This window comes from Benincasa hispida, chromosome 2 (genome assembly GCF_027475165.1).
Source record: "Benincasa hispida cultivar pf3 chromosome 2, pf3_genome.v1.1, whole genome shotgun sequence".
In the NCBI taxonomy this organism is placed as follows: domain Eukaryota; kingdom Viridiplantae; phylum Streptophyta; class Magnoliopsida; order Cucurbitales; family Cucurbitaceae; genus Benincasa; species Benincasa hispida.
In genome coordinates this window covers 33,420,831-33,440,891 of record NC_143479.1, presented here as the reverse complement: position 1 = coordinate 33,440,891, position 20,061 = coordinate 33,420,831, and the positions used below count along the sequence as shown (strand labels likewise).

General features: G+C 31.3%; 1 long non-coding RNA gene and 1 pseudogene across 2 annotated transcripts; one reads left to right on the top strand and one right to left on the bottom strand.

Annotated features, from left to right (window-relative positions):
• The first annotated feature begins 934 nt into the window (after positions 1 to 934).
• LOC120069547 (uncharacterized) lies at positions 935 to 19,290 on the top strand. Of its 2 annotated transcripts, XR_016527610.1 has the most exons (5): positions 935 to 1,074; positions 1,358 to 1,442; positions 16,472 to 16,758; positions 17,173 to 17,277; positions 18,347 to 19,290. It is a non-coding gene; the product is annotated as an uncharacterized LOC120069547 (long non-coding RNA). The 2 variants fall into 2 exon arrangements; XR_016527609.1 differs by lacking the exon at positions 17,173 to 17,277 and having other exon boundaries at positions 18,347 to 19,287.
• Positions 8,032 to 11,317, bottom strand: LOC150037845 (uncharacterized; annotated as a pseudogene).
• Positions 19,291 to 20,061: the final 771 nt, after the last annotated feature.

The following is a 20,061-nucleotide window of genomic DNA, read 5'->3' as shown; positions in this document are numbered from 1 at the left end:
CTTTGCGATGGAGTGTTTCTCCGCATGTGGTCGTCTATGTGGTGGTCCAGTTTCCGCGTTTGGGTTCATTTCTTGCATTAGCTACAAAAATAGAACATTGAACGCATAATTAATGCAAAGTAATGGGTTAGTTGAGATTTGACATGCTGATTGACGCAAACTCATATTCTCGTGAATTCCTATCATGATCGACGCAATTTCTGCCTAACAACCTTCATAATTCTAAGTAAAAGAACTAAGATGGCATGAATTTCTGCGTGTCATCAACTATCGTTTAGTGCGACCCTTCGTATCGTCTAGCACCGCACTTTACCGCACGATCGCCTACCTCATTGCTTAGCTCCGCGCATCTGCTAGACGATCGCCTACCTCATCGCGTAGCGCCGCTCATCTGCTAGACGATCACCTACCTCATCGTGTAGCTCCACTTATTTACTACACGATCGTCCAGCGCGTGTCTCCAACGCCCAAATACCCTCACAAGCTCCTTGACTGCCGCAAGCCTTATCAACGCATCATGCTTTTCAACTCATGTGTTCATCGTTAGTACCAACGCATAGTTTGTCCTTGTCTTCAACACTTAGCCTCTACAAGCCTTGGTTGCTACTCATGCAACCTTATGCGTCCACACTTCTCTATCAATACATGCCTACACTTTGCTTCCATACAATTAATCTCATCACTTTAGTTTTACTTCCTTTAATTTAATCTAGAAAACCCATCTCGACCCTTTTTTCAATTAATTTATGAACTTGAGTAACACATTATTATTATTATTATTATTATTATTATTATTTGTAATGAATACGTTTTATTTGAAATTAAACAAATTAAACGGCTATATGACTGGCAACCGGCAACGGTTACTTCTTTTAGGGTGGCCGGTGAAGAGGTTATAAAAGGGGGAGCGGCCCTCTGCTTTAATTCAAAATTCAAATTCAAATTTCTTCCTCGTCTTCTTCTTCTTCTAATTAAATACTAATTTCTTTTATGTTCTTCTTATTTTGGTTAATATTTTGATCTATGGAAGAACCACCCTCTGTTTTTCTCTTCTTCTAAACCATATGATGGATGGTATGTAATTAAAACTCTGTGATCTCTTCTTTAATTTACTTCTTCTTCATTATTAGGTTTTAATTAATTCTCTAATCAATCTTCAACCAAAATTAGGTGATAGAATCCCAAAATTATGCACAACAAATTAAGGAACATTCATTCCTACGTATCATAAGTAATTTATCCTTGTTATTGTCTTCAATTTTAGTTAATTAACCTTACTTATATGCACCAATCCTTTCCTTGTTTAATTAATCATGATTATTATTGTAATTATACATCATGGGTAACTTAATTTCAGATTGACATTGCTCAAATTGGATGAAAGTTGAAAGAGGGATTTAATATACATACCCTAAATCCATCTCTCTGCCTTCCCCTCTCAGGTTTTTCTATTTCATTCTTTGTCTCCTCTTTTTTTTCTTAAATATTATTGTTAACTCTATGACTTTTTTTGGATTGTTCTAATTTCTTCTACTTTCACTTTTATATTTTATTTGATCTCTTCGAATATATTTTTGTTTCTTTACACTTTGCACTGAGGGTTCAAAAAATTTGAACCCTTTTTCTTTTATGTGAGATTTTTTTACTACGGATTGTTTAATGGATGTTAGATTTGGTCATCTTTATATCTGTGCTTTGTAGTTTTGTGAATGTATAAGTCTTAGTATTTCTTATAACTCAATACTTTCTTACTTTTATATAATTGTTTTATTTTGTTTTATTCATAGTGTATGTTTCATCTCTTATTTCTCTTATGTTTCCTTTTGTTTGACATTTTTTTCTCTAAATTCTCTTGTGAGGGATTTTTTTTTCAACTTTCTTGAAAAATTATGGATTGTTTTTGATGTTCTAGTTTCACTCTATTGTTATTCTTGGTAGATTTTTTTCTTCTACTTTTAAAGTAGAATATTGCATTAATTTTCTTTCGGACCATAAGTATAATTTATTTAATCCTTTTCGGCACTGATTTGTTTAATTGTTAACCCTTTCTATTTTCTCTTATGTTTCTACTATAGATTTTTCAATTTCTCTCTTCTTCCGTTGTCACTTTATGTGACATTCTTTAGTTACATTTTTTTATATTTCCTAGTTTATTATGTTGTTGGTATTTTCTAAATTTCATTTTTTATATTCTCTATTTTATTTGCATATTTTTATTCTTCTAGCTTTGTCTGGTTCTACATTTGGAACATTACTGTTTTTTTTTTTTTTTTTTTTTAAATATTAATGCATTATGGATTGTTCCAATTTCCCCTTCTCTCTTCTACAGTCTCTGATTTTGTGACATTATTTTAGTTTTACTGATATTTGGGATTGTATGGGCACATTCGATAAACTCTTCAAATATCCTCATCTTAGCTTCACTTTTTTTTGTCTCTGTTTTATTATTCTTTTTACATTTTTATTTTTTTCATTTAGTAATTTTTAGAGTAGATTTTTATATTATATATAATTTCTTTTGGACCCAAGGTGGAATTTATCTATTTATTTTGTTTGGCATGGATAGTTTAACTATTTTTCACTCTTTGTCTTTGTTGTCTCTTAAATGCCTCTTTTGGTTCAATTTTTTGGTATATTTGATTCTATTGTTTGGTACATTGTATGATTTGTTCAAAATTTTTCACTTTCTTTATTCTCTATTTTATTATTTTTGGTGTGTATATATATATTTTAGGCTTCGGTTGCATTTGCACAATTTTATTCTTCACCCTCTCTGTTGTGACATTTTTACTCTTCTAGTTTAATTGTGTTTGGTTCTTATTTGATATATTTTTTCTATATAGATTGTTCAAATCCATCTTTTCCCCTCTCATTTCTATTGTCTCTTTTACATTTCAAAGAAATTTTATGAAATCTTTTTACAAATTATGGATGGTATTTTTGTGGTTTCTTGTTTCGCTTATGTATTTTAGTACTTACTCATTTAATTATTTAAATAGATTATTATATTTTGTTTCATTTAGATCAATATAGTATTTATTTTTCTTTTAGCATGATTGTATTTATATTATTGCTTTGTTAGTTTTAATTTGTGCATAATATTGCAATAATATTTTTATAATATATTTCTTTTTTGGGAACCTCCTCCTATTTCAACAACTATTATCTGGTATTGTTTGAATTATATAGATTGTTCAAATAGTTATCATTTTTTCTCTTCTAATGTCCATCATTAGTTGCTAAATATTATTTTCTTAGTTATTTTAACCTTATTGACAAAATATCATGAATTATTCTTATAATATACATATTACATGAATTATTTTTGTCGTCTATTTTTTTTCATCCTGTCCCTTTTATGACAGTTTTTTAGTTTCATTTTTTTTTTGTGTATTATTTTCTTTGATTCATTATTAAGTATATTGTTTTGTTAGTCTTTTTATTCATTACAAAACATTTTCTAACTTTTTTCACTTCAAATTTTGTTTCAAAAAATCTTTTTCAAAATATTTTCTTAAATGTTTATTCTTCTGGTTCTTGCAAAAACCTTCTTTGTCAAACATTTTCTAAGACTTTTTCTCCCCAATTTTGTTTTTTGCAAAAACTCATTTTCATAAAATTTTCCAAAATATTTTGCAAAAGAAAAAAAATGCTCTTCAAAAAACACTATCTCAAACTATTCAATTTAGCAAAGTTCTCTCCCATAAAATTTCCAAAATATATATTTTTTGAAAGGCCAATAAAAAATATATTTTTATTATTATTATTTTTTTACTTTCCAATATATTGTTTCAAACTTTCTTCTTCTTTTTTCTGCAAAATCTTTATCTTTTCAAAACATTTCCTAAAACTTTTTTCACTTCATTTCAATGTTGTTTCAAAAACCTCTTTCAAAAACGCATTTCAATATTCTCAAACTTTTTTTTTCTCATCAATTTTCTTTTCTAATCTTCTTTCTCATAAAACTTTCCAAAATATTTTTTTTATTAAACTTTTTACTCAATTTCAAATACACATTTCAAAATATTTTCCTAAACTTTTTTTCTCCAATTTTGTTTTTGCAAATCTTCTTTCTTATAAATCTTTCCAAAATGTTTGGGCAATTTTTTTTCTTCCTTTTTTTTACCCAAACTTTCTTTCTCATAGACATTTTCAAAATATTTTCTCAAACTTTCTTTCTATTTTGGGAAAGGTATCTTTTTATTCCCTAGATTTTTGGGTTTAGTTTCTATTTGGTTTTTAGATTTTCAAATGTTACACATTTGGTCCTTAAGTTCAAGTTTTGTTTCAATTTAATCACTGTTTTCAAAATGTTATAATTTTTTCCTTGAAATTTGAGTTTTAAGAAATTTGGTTCTTGGGTTTCAAGATTTTACATTTTAACCTCAATTTCCAATGAAACATTTTCAATTATTAACGTCAATTTCTATACTAATTAAAAATAATTATGAAGTAAAATTTTAAATTTAATTTTGAAAGCGATAATAAATTATGAATCTTAATTAATTAAATCTTTTAATAATTTTAATTTATTAACATAAATAAATACTAAAGACGAAAAATGCGTATTTAGTGAATAATCGGGGTTAAATGCGTATTTAGACGAAAAAAACTCTCAACATATTCTCAAACTTTTGCTTCCTTCTTTTCAAGAGCTTTCTCTTTCTAAAACTTTCAAACCATTTTCGCAAACTTTTTACTTTTCAATTTTGTTTCAGTAAAAATCCATTCCAAAAGCTTTCTTAATTTTTTCCACTTCAAATCTGGTTTTAAAAGTTCTCTTTCAAAAACATTTTCCAATTATTTTTTACTTTTAATTTTGTTTCAGAACCTCATTCCAAAATAATTTCTCAATTTTTTTCTCTTTAATTTGTTTTTGAAAATCTCTCGTAAAAAGAGTCGTCAAACATATTTTCAAACCTTTTTTTCTCCAAAAAATTTTATGTTATTTAAATCTGTTACACTTTAATGTCCTCAAGGTAAACTCTCTATTACATTATTTATTTTCAAATATTATTGACCAGTAATTTTTCTACTCTTATATTGTCTCTTTAAGAATGCAACTGTCCTTTATCTTCTCTCTTATATTTCATATTAGTAAATTTGAGGTGATTTAAGAAAAATTGATTGACGAATCAATTTTTCTATTTCATCTTATCCCTACCTTAATTTTCTGATTTTTTTAGCTATAATGTGTTCCCTCTCTTTTTCTAATTTTATTTTAGATTTTCCAACTTTGTATATATGCTTGTTCTTTTGTTGGTGGCCTAAAAGTCAATACTTTGACTTTTATATAAATTTCATCTTGTTATTTATTTATTTTATATGTTTCATCTCTTCTTTCTCTTTGATATTCATTATTTTTTACTTGTCTCGTAATTATAGATTTGCACTTTGCTTTTCAGGGAACTTTTCCTTCTTTTGAATTTTTTTTATTTTTTTATTTTTTATATGTGAGTGATCTTCTAATTTCACTTTTTGATTAATTTTTGGTACATTCATCTCTCTCTTAAAGTAGATTATTAATTTCTTTGGGACCAAAGGTAGAATTTATCATTATTATTATTATTGGATCATGATATGGATGGTTCAATTGTTTTCACATTTTCTATTATATATGACATTCTTTTGGTTCTATCGATTGGTACATTATTTTTCGATTGCACTATTGATATTGTTCAAATTCTCTCATTGTTGTTGTCTTTTATTTTTGTTTTAAATGACATTCTTTAATCAGTTGCACTTTTTGTATTTTTTTTCTTTTCGGTATTTATTTATTTATTTTTGGTGTGATTGCATTTGCACTATGGTATGGTAGTGGATGGTTCATTTTTTTTCACCCTCTCTCTCCATGTTGTTTCTTTCATGTTACATTTTTATTCTTGTATGGTTCTATTATTATTTAGTACATTATTGTTTTTCTAATGTTATTGCGCCATGGATTGTTCTAATTGCTTCTAATTTTACTTTTATATTTTATTTAATCGGTTGGAATTTATATATATATTTCCTTTCTTTTTAGCTTTGCTACAAGGGTTGAAAAAGTTTCCGCCCTAATTTGCACTTTACTTTTTAGGGAATTTTTTTCTTTCAACTCTTTTGAAAAAATGTGAATGATGTTCTAGTTTCACTTTATTCTTATTCGTAGGTAGATTTTTTTTTCTTCTTTTAAAGTAGAATTGTATTAAATTTCTTAGAAGACTAGAGGGTATAATTTATTATTATTATTATTAATACTTTTCAACATGGATGGTTTAATTTTGCTTTTCATCCTTTGTATTTTATGTGACATTCTTTTGGTTGTTATACATTGTTTCTCAATTGCACTATGGATTGTTCAAGTTCGATCTTCTTCTGGTTTTTCTTTACATGACATTCTTTAATTAGTTATATATATTTTTTGGTATTCTTTACTATTATATTTTTGTTATTTTTTTTTTAATGTTTCACTTTTTGAATTATTTGTTATATTTATTTGCTTTTTTATATATATTTTGACTGGTTCTAGTATTGTTCGGAACATTATTTTTTTTCTAATGTTATTGCACTATGTTGTTCCAATTTCCCCCTTTCTCTTCAGTTTATTTTATTTCGGTTGGAATGTAGTTTTCTATCTTTTGGCGTGGTTATATTTTGCACTATACAAGGGTTCAATATCCTTGCCCTTTTATCCTCATTCATAATTTGTCTTATAATTAACACTCTTTTCTCCTCATTAGTTTCACTTTTTTTTATTATAATTTTAGTTTTTTTGTGTGTTTTATTATTTTGGTATCTTTTTCTTTTACTTATTTGATTATATTTTATTTATTTGAGATGTAGAATTTATTTTTCATTGGCATAGTTGCATTTGCACTATGGATGGTTTTTTATTTTTTTATTTTTTCCTTTTTTTGTGGTGGTCTTTCGCTGTAGTTTTCGTATTTCTTTTAAATATTATTATTTCTTATTGGTACTTCTTTTACTCATATGGTCATTTTTGGAAATTGATTCATTTTCCTTTCGGCACAGTTGCAATTGCGTTATAGATGGTTGCATTTTTTATCCTAACTTTTTTATGTGGCGATCTTTAACTTCAGTTTTTGTATTATTATTTATGGTTTGGTATGTTTTTATTTTATTCATTTGGTCATTTTTAGAAATAATTTTTTATGTGTTGGACATTGACATATGTTTCCATTGACACTATACATATAGATGGATAACGTTTAATTTTTTTTTCATCGGTCTAGGTTGTGTTGTCTTTTTTGTATGGGCACATTCTTTTAGTTTTATTTTATTTTCTTTATACCATACCATATTTTGGTACATTCTTCAAATATCCTCATCTAGTTTTACTTTATTATTTTTTTCTGTTTTATTATTCTTTGTACATTTTTATTTTTTTCATTTAGTATTTTTTGGAGTATATTTTTATATTATATATAATTTCTTTTGGACCCAAGGTGGAATTTATCTATTTATTTTGTTTGGCATGGATAGTTTAACCATTTTTCACTCTATCTTCGTTGTCTCTTAAATCCCTCTTTTGGTTCATTTGTTTGATATGTTTGATTCTATTGTTTGGTACATTGTATGGTTTGTTCAAAATTTGTCACTTTCTTTATTCTCTATTTTATTATTTTTGGGGTGTGTATATATTTTAGGCATTAATTGCATTTGCACAATTTTATTTCTTCTCACCCTCTATTGTGGCATTTTTACTCTTCTAGTTTAATTTTGTTTGGTTCTCTATTATTTGGTATACTGTTTCTATATAGATTGTTTCCAATCCATCTTTCCCCCTTTTCTATTGTCTATTTCGTGTCACATTTTTTAGTTTCAATTTAGATTTCTAATCTCTTTATAAATTATGGATGGTATTTTTGTGGTTTCTTATTTCTCTTTAATTTCACTTATGTATTTTGGTACTTCTTATTCATTTATAAAATATAGTATTTATTTTACTTTTAGCATGGTTGTATTTATAACATACACTTTTCTATTTTATGTGACAATTTTTTTTAGTTTTAACTTATTTGGTAGATTTGTTTGTTTATTGAAATATGAATTGTTATCATTCTTTCTCTTTTTACTTAGTTGTACTATTATTTGTTACGTTGATTTGAGTTTTGTGCATAATGTATGTTTACACATTATTTTTTGTTTTATCCTTTTTAAGTTTTAATATTAGTTGTACTATTATTTGTTACGTGGATTTGTTCTTTGCTCCTTTTGCTATTTTCCATTCGTCCGAAGTAAACATCTTTCTCAAATTGTTTTTTTAATGATGTAAGCTTGAGATAATGTTATGCAAGCTGTCGCAAAGTGAGTCTTAGCTGGTCTAACTAACTCCTTTTGATTAGTAAACCGCCTCATCATGTTTAACAATCGAGGACGAACATAAATGAAATTGCTAAACTCTATGCCTCTTTTCAGTGTTTTACGAATATGTGAGATCTTGTATATATCCTCCAACATCAAATCCAAGCAATGAGTGGCACATGGAGACCAAATTAATTGTGGTTGTTTTGCTTCTAACAATCTCCCTATTAAGTTAGTAAATGTGTAGAGACAGTTCTGAGTTTTTTTTTTTTTTTTTTGAAGAAACCGTAAAAAAGAAGAAGAAGAAGAAGAGAGTCTGGTTTTTTTTTTTTTTTTTTTTTTGAAGAAATCGTGAATGATTGGAGAAAAGTTCTGATTTTTTTTTTCTTTTGAAGAAACCATCGTGAATGAGAATGAAGAATCAAAGAAGAAGAAGAAGAAAAAGGAGGAGAAGTTCTATTTTTCTTTTTTTTAAGAAATCGTGAATGGAGATGAAAAGAGGAAGATTTGGTGAAGAAAGAAGAAGAGAACAAGGAAGAAGAAGATGAAAAGACTTGCCGAATTGTTGGAGATGGAACCGTGAAGAAGAAGCAACCCTTCAATAAGATTGATTTTTTGTGAAGTGTAGTCGTCATTCGTAAATATAATATATATATATTATATTTAAAATGTTATTTAGGTTATTAAAAAAAGGCATAAGCGTGCCTAAGCACACCTCGACGTTTCGTGGAAGGCGCAGGAAGGCGCACGCCTTCCCTCGTGCGCCTTGCCTTTTTGAGACGAGGTGCCAGCATTGCACCTTGCGCCTAGGCGTACGCTCGACCGCAACTTTTAAAACACTGCTTCTTCCCATGTTTCCAGTTGCTCTACCCATTGGCCATTGACACTCCGAGAACTAACCACCTCCCACGACAGCTCCAGTGACCAACTCCAAGCTTTGACAACTTTCGCGCGACTAGCTTTGAAAACCAATTCTGGCCTTCGACAACCACCTCCAGTGACCCAACTCTGACGACCACCTTCACGCTACCTACTCTGACAACCAATTGGCTCCGACACCAAGCTCTGATGAAAATCACCTTCGATACTTTTGAGCAAGCAACTTTAACGACCAACTTGGGGCTTTGACAACCACCTTTGACGATAAATTCTGACAACCAGCTCTAGTACCACCTTCATGTAACTAACTTCAGGCTCCGATAGTCACCTCTGACTACAATCTTCAGCGAAAATCATTTTTGATGATCAACTTTGATGTCCACTTTCGCTCACCAACTCTGGGATTTGAAAACCACCTCTAATTAGAAACTTCGTCAACCAACTCCAATACACCTTCATGCAACCAACTTCAGGCGCTCCGACAACCACCTTCGACTACAAACTCCAGCAAAAATCATTTTTGATAATCAACTTCAACAACCACTTTCCACTACTATAAGACTGATGACTGTTAAAGTATGTTGTAAGGTTGTTGATTATACATAAAATATTATTTTGTCTACATTAAGTGCAATATTCATATGTAAAAATTTGTAAAAAATGAAATGAAAAAATAATTTCCTGGAACATTTTCAAGCAAAAATGAGTGAAAAATAGTGATTTGTTCTGTGATGATCCTCTAAATTTGGAGGAAATGCAAGTGAAATTGTTGAAGGAATGTAGTGACATTCTATTGGCTGTTACGATGATGGGGTGATTTAATTAAAAAAAACATGTCATAGTAAAAATATAGAGCAACGATAGGAAGAAGAAGAAAAAGAAGAAGATGATAATGAAATTCATGGAGAAAAATTAGCTAGAATAAAAAATTTTGATTTCGCTTTAGTTTCTCATTTTATTTAAACATATTTCTACAAGAAATGTAATGGGTTAATTGTTGTTTATTGCCCAAAAAAGAAAGAACATAAGAAAGAAAGAAAGAAAGAAAAATTTTAAAAATTAAAGAAAAATTGAAATCCATATTTTATTCAAACAAATATGGGTAGAATTATTTAATAAAAAAGTTTCAAAACAAAAACTAAATCATAAAAGTATATTATTGCATAAAAAAAAAAGTTTAAGAAAACTGCATCAGATACCTAGATATATGAACATTCCAAACAGATATATATGCCAAATAACTCTGCACCCTAAACACAGACATATAAACTCCATATCCAGACATCCTATCTCAACTCTGCGTCCTAAACAACCTTTAAGTGATTTTACTGAAACTTTGTGTAATTATCAAAGTCCCCTATTAAGTACTAACAAAGTAAAATAAGAACATATTTAGGCTTCTTAAATGTGTAAGAACAAACGTAAAAGATTAACAAATTTAAGAAAGAGTTAGTACTGCATTCTTACCTGCCATAACATTTACTGAAGCACTATCTGTAACAACTTGTGTGACATTGGCTTCTCCAATGCATTCTACAAAATTGTCGAATAACTCAAACATTTTCTTTCCATCATTCACATAAGTTGAAGCATCGATAGACTCAATAAATATGGTGCCTTTAGGACTATTAACTAAAAAGTTAATTAATGTCCTATCTCAATCTGTCCATCCATCAGCCATAATAGTACATCCAACTTTGGCCCACTCTACCTTATGGTTCTTCGTCAACTCATTTGTGGCTTCTAATTCCTTTATTCCCGCATCATAAAATCATCGAGCAATTCTTTGAATGGTGTTCCCCTCATTTCCTTTTTGTATGCCTCATTCATTGTAGTCTGTTTTTCCTTTCCTTTGTCATTCTTTCTATTTTGCACTACATAGTCTTGTAGTCTGGGTTCGGTGTAAAATATGCATCAATTGGACCTTTTGAGGCTTTTTTGAAGCTGGTGCCATTCTTTTATTCGAATTACTCATGCACACTTCATCTTCATCCTCGTCCTCAATACCATAGTTTTCCACATCAATGTCTACAATCAAATTTCTTTTATCTTTAAATTCCTTTTCCTTCACGTGAACCAGACATATTTTATGTGTTGTGGCATTTCTATAACCACCAACAAGGTGTTGTTTCATTCTAAAACCTTTTGTTACTTTTAAATAAAATCCACTAATATATGTTATCTTGATCATTTTGATTTTGCATATTTCCATGCCGAATCCTTTCTTATACCGTCCTATCTAATTATTAGAAACTTAACTTGATTAGTAACTACCTTAAGTTGATCACAAAAAGTTAGGATTTGGGATTTGGGAGCCGATGTACCAGAATTTTGATGACGGTTGCTGTTTTGTAGAGTTTTCTTCTCTGTTTTGAAGCCTTTCTTTGTTTTTTGATGAGAAAACAAAGATTCTAATGTGATAGCAAAGTAATGGTGACAGCAAAAAAAAAAAAAAAAAGACTTTCTTTTCTTTTTTTTTTTTTTTTGAAGAAAAACAAAGTTGGACACCGGCACGTATGTCACACTTTTTGTTTTTTTTTTGAAGAAAAAACAGAATTGGACACGTCACACTCTCTGTTTTTTGGAGACTTTGATTTGAAGAAGAAGAAGAAAGTAACTAAAGTTTGGAAGAGAGACTTTTGAAGAGGCCGTGAATGAAGGAAGAAAAAGAGACCGTCTGATTTTTGTTTTTTTTTTTTTATTATTTTTTTTTTTAAGAAACCGTGAATGAAGAAGATAGGCCACAATTTTGACCATTAAGCTATTGTATGTTAATTTGGATGCATTTCGAGTTTTTCATGATCATGGATTTGTTAGGAATCTTGTAAGATAAATAATAGAAATATTTTTAGGATTGCCAAGGCATATTTGTCATTTATTAAGGAGTTAGTTATTGAAGAGTGGTTTTGAAAAGCGCAAGCAAAGAGGGTGAAGAAGACAGTTTTCTGGACATAGTTTATGTGAAAATCCATGTCTCTCAAAGTATTTGGCGAACTTGTAGTTTTCCTTCTTAACACTATTAATATTTCCATTAATTTTTAGTTCCCATATGAATGGTTCCACTAGAAATTTTATGTTTATAAACCTTTTCCTATAGTGTTTATGTGTTGGAAAAGAAGTTAAAGTCTTGTCTTTAAAATCTTGCTTTTTGTCAATATGTTAATATCTGGTGGGCCGTCCAGTTGGAAGGATTAATTAAAGAACTATTAGAGGGTTTATCAAGTACACGTATGGAGTATTATTCTTAATCAACAAGAAGATTTTCCTTTTTAAAGGATAATTTTGTTCAATTCTTCATGGTTCTTTCATAAGAAAAATATATCTGATTTGACCATGTTTGTATGCTTGCTCTATTTATGATCTTCCTGCCTCCCTTTGTAACGATCCGATCCCCTAGGACTTAGGTTAGATCGTTATTAAAATTTAAAACGACGCTCAGTTATGTTAAAATAAATGTTAATTAAATAAGAGAAGTTTAAAAGGCATTTATTAAATGCAATGGTTAAAACAATAATAGGGCACCCATAATTCGTAAAGACTATTAAAAATATATAAAAGAAATAATCCGTAATAATAAGTTTAAAACAGTAAAACTAAACATTAAAAAAAATAATAATAAGGACTCTAAATTTCATGATGCGGAAGCGTAAAAACTAGTCCCAGTGGCACAATCACGGATTCTGCTGCGCCATCGCCGGTGCATCTACCCTTACCTAAAACATCAACATAAGAAAGAATGAGCATGAAATAAGGTAAGTAACCCCACCACTGGGGTCAGGCTAGGCATCTATGTCCTCTAGATACCCACCTACGGCACATAAACAAAATGGAACAAACGAGAGACTGAGCCCTATCCTATTGTAGTTAAGTATGCCCACAAAACTGGTAAACCCGAAGGGAACACAAAACTGGTGAATCCCGAAGGAAACACAAACTGGTGAATCCCGAAGGAAACACAAACTGGTGAGTGTCTAACTAATCAATGAGGATAGTCACATAGTTGACGTTCTAATGACATTGTACCATGGCTCCATCACATACACATGATTAGTGACAACATATCATACTACATGAGTATACCTTACATCATAATCCCACAGCATGTAAGTATGCCTCAACACCAGCAGATCATGATATCAACATGAAAACACATACCATCACATACTAACGATCAAGTGCCTAGGTGTATCTTAAACAAAACAGAACCCGTGCCAGAACATACTTGATTCAGGTCATACTATCAGTTAACATGCTAATACAATATACACTTATCACGCGAGCATACAAATAAAACCTGGCCTGTGGGCAGTTTCAATGGTAAGATTACTTACCTCGAAGTCAAATTTAGATATATTACCAAGCTAATGATCTCCAACCAAATAAGTCCTGAATTCAGTCCCCTAATACATACATAATACTAAATTTCAGTTTTGGAATTAGGACCCAAACATACTAATTGAATCCAATGATCACCAATTGGCTCCCTTTTGAACCCTAAATTTTAGATTCAAGTTCAAGCTTAGATTACTCATAGTTTCATACCTTATTTTGAGACACTTCCTCCTACAAACATGTTCTAAAATATCTCAGAAGCTTACCTTAAAATCTCAGCTCAGAACTTCTTATGGTTTGACTGGAATCCTCAAATCATCAAGATTGGAGCTTACCCGAGAGCTCGACCAAGCTTTCTTCACTATCCAGCCTGATTTCTTGGAGCATTCTTCCTCTAGCATCCATACTTTGAAATAGACTCTTAGAGCTTTCAAGTGGCTTTAGAATTACTCAAAATGCACAAGTAGTCTGGAAGAATTTCTCGTCCCAAGTTGATGCTACTTCAGGATTTCACTGTTTGACAACATCTTCTCCTCTTGGAAACATTGATCAATGCATATCTTTCTCCAAATCTATACTTTGAAGAGGATTTGTGTTATGAACTGAACAAACACTTTGTGGTGGTATTTATAGGCCTTAGGAATCGATCCTTCTTATTTCTTGAGGCTTCCAATGCATGATACCTCCTTCTTTAGAAACTTTTAGAGTGTCTGCACTATGCTTTGCCACCACCTACTTCCTTGCCATGTACTTCCATGCCACTCACCTACTTGCATGAAGTTTTAGTTGTCTTCCTCATGCATAAATCTTCCTTGCATGAAACTCTATTTGTCTACATTCTACTAACTCAAGCTCAACCTCTTCTCGGTTTAGCCATTTGTCAGGGTGAATCCATCATCAGCCTTGTGTACCACAAACACACAGACACTTCACTATGCGCCCATCGTCTAGTTCATCGTGCAGCTCTTGCACTCATCACATAGCTCCATTGTCTAGTGATCCCTCACTGTCACTTATCACCTAACGATCTCACTGTCGCTCATCGTGTAGTGCTGACCCCATCGTCTAATGCATCACGCCCATCGCGTATCGTGTAGCGCCATCGTCTAGCGCTTGCGTCTATCGCCTAGCGCACGCACCTAACGCATTGTGTAATGTCTACGCTTATCGTCTAGCACCCAAGCTCATCATTTAGTGGTATCATGTAGTACTATCGTTTAGCGCTTATGCTTATCATGTAGTGCCATCGCCTATCGTGTAGTGCTATCATCTAGTGCATCGTTTAGCGCCGCATATAGCAACACGATCGTCCATACGTGCACCACTCCAACGTCTGACGCCCATGCTTGCGCACATTTGATTCTGCCGAATGCATGCTAACCTCTAAAATATGGTTGCCACATGCCTTGTCCAACACATGGCTTTTCTTCACTCGGCCACTCTTGGATTCAAGGCTTAATCTCTAATTAAAAACTTAGCCTCATTAGAACCTCATGCGTTAATGTTTCCTAACACCAAACGCAAAGTTTCTTTTTGACTTCATACTTAGCCAAATTTTTACTAGTTAAGGTTCAACTCAAAGCTATTCAAAGAAAATCTCTTCAAACACTTACAATTTTCCTTCTCTTCAACATAGGATTTAACTTATACTTAGTTAATTCGCTTAATTACATGCTTAAGTAGGGAAATTGGGATCAGAGTTTAACAACCTACTTTGTAGTTGTTACAAAGAGTTGTAAAGATACTACAAACGAAGTGATCCAGATTCATTCATGTATTGACATGAGGAGTGAGAGCATCCTATACAATGAGTTTGCATAAGATTAGACCAAGAAATAAGTCACTCTTACTTTATAATGTTGTTTATTGTATAAGATTTACTTACACTTAGATGACCTAGGTAATTCGATCTTAATCCTGAGCTATGAACTCCTGTTTATTTAGGATTATCCTTAGATTTGCATAGGTGAGGGTTGGCTCAATAGTGTCGGCTCAATAAGCCTCCTATTTCAAGGGTAAGACCGGGTAGATGTCTGGAGACATAGGGTGCAAGACGAAATTCACACCTACCCGATTTAAGGATAGGAGAAAGGTTGTTCTCTTAAGTATTGGGTCTTGAACAAGGGGCCCCACCCTCTCACTGGGCTGAGAGGGTTCTGGTTTAGTGACTAGATCACAAATCAATTATTTATTAGAGGATCAGTAGAAACTTAAGGAACAAGACGTAATCTCAGGGGTTAAACAGAAATTAGACCTAGCCGTTATTACGAAGAACCTGTGAAGGGTCGACTTACTAATTATGGTTAAATCATGTGGACATATATCTACAGTGAGGGGAGTGCAACTTTGGGCTTTAGTGGAGTGACCCATTAGTTAACGAATGAGGATTAATTCGGTGTAAAAAGTTTAGCTAAATTAATCTTGGATTGTTGGAGCCCATGATTTGTAGGTCCACGAAGTACCCTACTAACTTGTAAATAGATTAGCTTTTAAAGTAGCATGATAAATTAATTTGAAACGTTCAAATTATAATTAAGGGAATTATTAATTATATGTGTTATAATTACGCGTTTTAGAATTAAATGGAATTGGAGAATTAATTAATATTTAAATACGATTTAAATATTAAATTCATGAATGGATATTAAGGTGAAATTTGTGTAAAATTAATTTAATATCAAATATTAAATTAATTAGAATTAATTAAATTGTTTAATTAATTATTTATTAATTTTATTTAAAAAATTAATTTGTGAAATTATTTTTTATAAAATTAATAAAGTTTTCATTTTTGAAATTAAATTGATTTTTGAAATCATTTTGTAAAATTGAAAAAGTTTGGAAAACACAAATTTGAGAAAAGATGGTTTTCTCCACTACACCTAACCAACTAACTTACTTAATTTCCCACTTGCTCTTGCTTCAATTTACCAAGCATGAGTTGCATCTTATGCAGCCTTCTTCTATGCATGATTGTCCTGCAATAAATAGAGAAGATGGAAGTAGAAATTGGGATGCCAACTATTAGAACTTGCTTAAGTTTTGCTGAAAACTTATAAGCTTGAAGAAGGGTTCTTTAAGTTGCATCAGTGGTGTGTTCTTCTCCAAATTCCATTCAAGCTTATCTTGAGTCCCACAACTCAATCTAAAGCTCCAAGATAGTAGGGAAGATCTTGGGATGGTTCACAAGAAGAATTGTAGAAGATTTTCAACTGAATTCGAATTTCAAGAGGTTCTATTGAGGTATGACTTGAAACCTCTTATTATATGAGCATGTTTTATTTATAGCCAAAATTAATGAATTAGAATGCTTATTGATCCTTGTTGCTTCCGCTGCATGCTGATATACTCCTTCATATAGCTGATAAAGTCTAAGTAAACTATTTGATATCTATTAGACGGAGTACAATGATAATTCAAAAGGTTCTTATCCTTAGGAATACAATGGTTTTGACTACTTGACGTGTATGTGTGTGTATTTTTTTTCTAAAAGAAAAACCTTTTGATTAAAACTAGACACATGTCTTCAAGTTGTAATGGTGAAACCCCCAAAATGTAACTAGGTGATAGAAAGTGTCTTAAGTGCGAGAGTCAGGAACTATTTATTTTTGTGCATTAGTTGTGCAACATGCAAGCTCACCAGAGCGCTATGTTCAGGTCAAGGTTTCTGTTGTGGCTGTTCAACATGAAAAAGGGCTGGAATGCGTTCTTATCTTTTTGTTTCCTACAAAATTTGGATTCACATTTCTTAGACAGAAATGGGTAAGGTTGTATGTAATGGTATGCAATTTTATATGACATAACTTAAACACAACTAGTTGTATAATACAAATAGGATCCATATGATTACTTCCAAAGAATTCAACAAGTAGCAATAATAGCATTGGCTCATAAAATCTTAGCTCTTCAGTTAAACAGGTATTCTAACAATATTTGCAACAAATAGTCAGCTATTCTTCAGTTGGTTTTGTTCCTTATGTTGTCTTTCATTTGGAGGTCTTTTATATTTTGTGCATTAGTCTCTTCTCATTATATCAATGAATTTTTTTTGTTTCATTTCCAAAAAAAACACAAAAACCAATTGACCATTCATGAAATGTACTACTCTAGACCAGAAAACTTAAGGATGGTCCCACCCTTCATCTCTTGAAAGGATGAAGATGCCAAGTTCTCCAAAAAAGTTAAGTTTTTCCTCTTTCTCACAGTAGTACTAATAAACACTCAAAAAAATGTTCAGATAATTTTATATCTCTTAACCCAAGCTGGTGGGTCATGGTTAGTCAGAAGCCTTTCTTTAGAGAGTTGCATTTGAGGGTTTGTTTTTTATACCCTTGTATTCTTTCATACTTTGAGGCATTTTTAGTTGTAATAATTGAGTTGCCACTATCTTTTTCTTTCTTTCCGTGTTATGTAATCGTTGTTTCTCCTACTTTAGAAGACATTGTCACAAATGATCACTACTACAAAATCTGTTACTTGACACTTGTAGTTTTTAATTACTTGATGTTTCCATGGAAAAAAAGTCAAATAATATGATTTTGGACCAAAAAAATCAAGTAAAAGGGTTAAAAAAGCGGAGATTGACCGAATATTTAGGATATTTTCACGTGAATCTTTACTTGACACGATTTTTGTGTCATGTAATATAAGGTCTACTTGATATTTTTTTCGTATCAAGTAAAATATATTAAAAAAAAAACTATGTAATAACATTTTTTTTCTTACTTTAATGAAAAGCCCTAAATTTATCATTTCATTTTCTTCATTTCTCTCCTACCCCAAATCCTGGCTGTCCGCATTTCTTTATTCATCGCCGCCCTAAATTTATCAGGTTGTCCGCCAGTGTTGCCGTCCGGTCGTCCGCTACCGTTGAGATCCGCTGCCGGTGGTGTCGTCTTATTGGTCGTCTGCTGCTGCTGAGATCTACTGTCGGTGGTGTCGTCTGGTGGGTCGTCCGCTACCGCTGAGATCGGACCGGTGGTGTCGTCCAGTGGGTCATCCGCTACTGCTGAGATTTGCTACCAGTGATGTCGTCCAATGGGTCGTCGATCCGTGGTGTTGCTGGAGATCGCTGGTGCCGTTGGGATCGTTCGCTACTGTGAGTAAGTATTTTTTTTTAATATTTTTTTAAATTAAAAAACTGAGTTTAGAACTTTAGTTTGCATGTTTATTATGTGTATGTTTTTTTAAATTGAAATGTGTATATATCTGTTACGTGTATGTTTCTTTTTTTTTTTTTTCTTTTTTTTTTAGTTCGAGGATGCAATTTGTGATTAGATTAGATGATGCAGTTTGGGGATGCACTTACAGATGATGTTTCTTTTTTTTAGTTTGAGGATGTAGTTTTTTTTTTTTTTTAGTTTGAGGATGCAGTTTGTGATTAGTTTGTGATTGAGGATGCAGTTTTTTTTTTTTGTTCTGTTCTATGTATGCAGTTTGGACTTTTGAGTTTGGTTAGAGTGTTGTGATTAGATTAGATTGATTGTTTATTATTATTATTGCTGATATTTTGTTGATCTACTTGGTTTTATCTGTTGTTGTGATTCTGTTAGAATATAATGTTTGATTATTTGGACCAAATTTTGGAATTATCATATATTGCGGTGGGTTGATAGAGTACTGTAAATTTTTGGAATTATCATACTGTTGTACGATTTGTCTTGTAAATTTTGGAATCGTTCATGTAAACATGAGTAAGAAAAGAATGGAATTGTTTATTTTAGTATTCTCAATTGTTACGTTGGATATATTGGGCTGATATGTAGACCTGAAATGTATGTCCAACTGTTTAGCTGATGAAATTGTCTTATTGGAACAAATGTAATGTAGGAAATGAGAAATGGAAATTAAATTTGAATGTTTAATTTGGAAAAAAAAAAGGCATACGTGACCTTGAAAATGTGTCAAGAATTAGATTACTTGACCATTGTTTCGTATCAAGATAAAAATATATTTGACAAATAAAAAATATCAAGAGTAATCTCAATAATAATTGTCAAGGCTTAATACACTTGACATGTCATTAGTGTCAAGTGTATTATATTTCTTGACACGAAAATTGTGTCAAGAATTATTTCTCTTGTCGTTTTTACAGTATCAAATTATGACATTATACTTGACAGTCGAATAGACGACGCTTTTATTAGCATCAAGTATACCCTCTACTATTGAAAAAACATCAAGTAATCCAATTTCTATAGTAGTGGATAATGATCAGCAAAAGATAAAAAAAATAAAATAAAAAAAACCTCTATCGCTAAGACCCTACCTTCAACCTCTCTTGTTGAAACCCTTGTTGCCTTCGACCATCATTGTTGTCATCGACTGATGTAGGTGCTTCAAGCCTCCCCTCCTCTCCCTCTCACCAAATCCCTCCCTCGTCAAAACCCGAGTTGAACGAGAAAAGCCAATCAAATTGACTTTGGTTTGTCGTGGTCAATTTTTCATAATGCAAAATTGACCATTGATTGGTCAGTGAGCTAAAAAAAAAGTAAAATTGACCGATCGTATCAATATATATATTAAAAGGAAAAAAAAATTCTGACA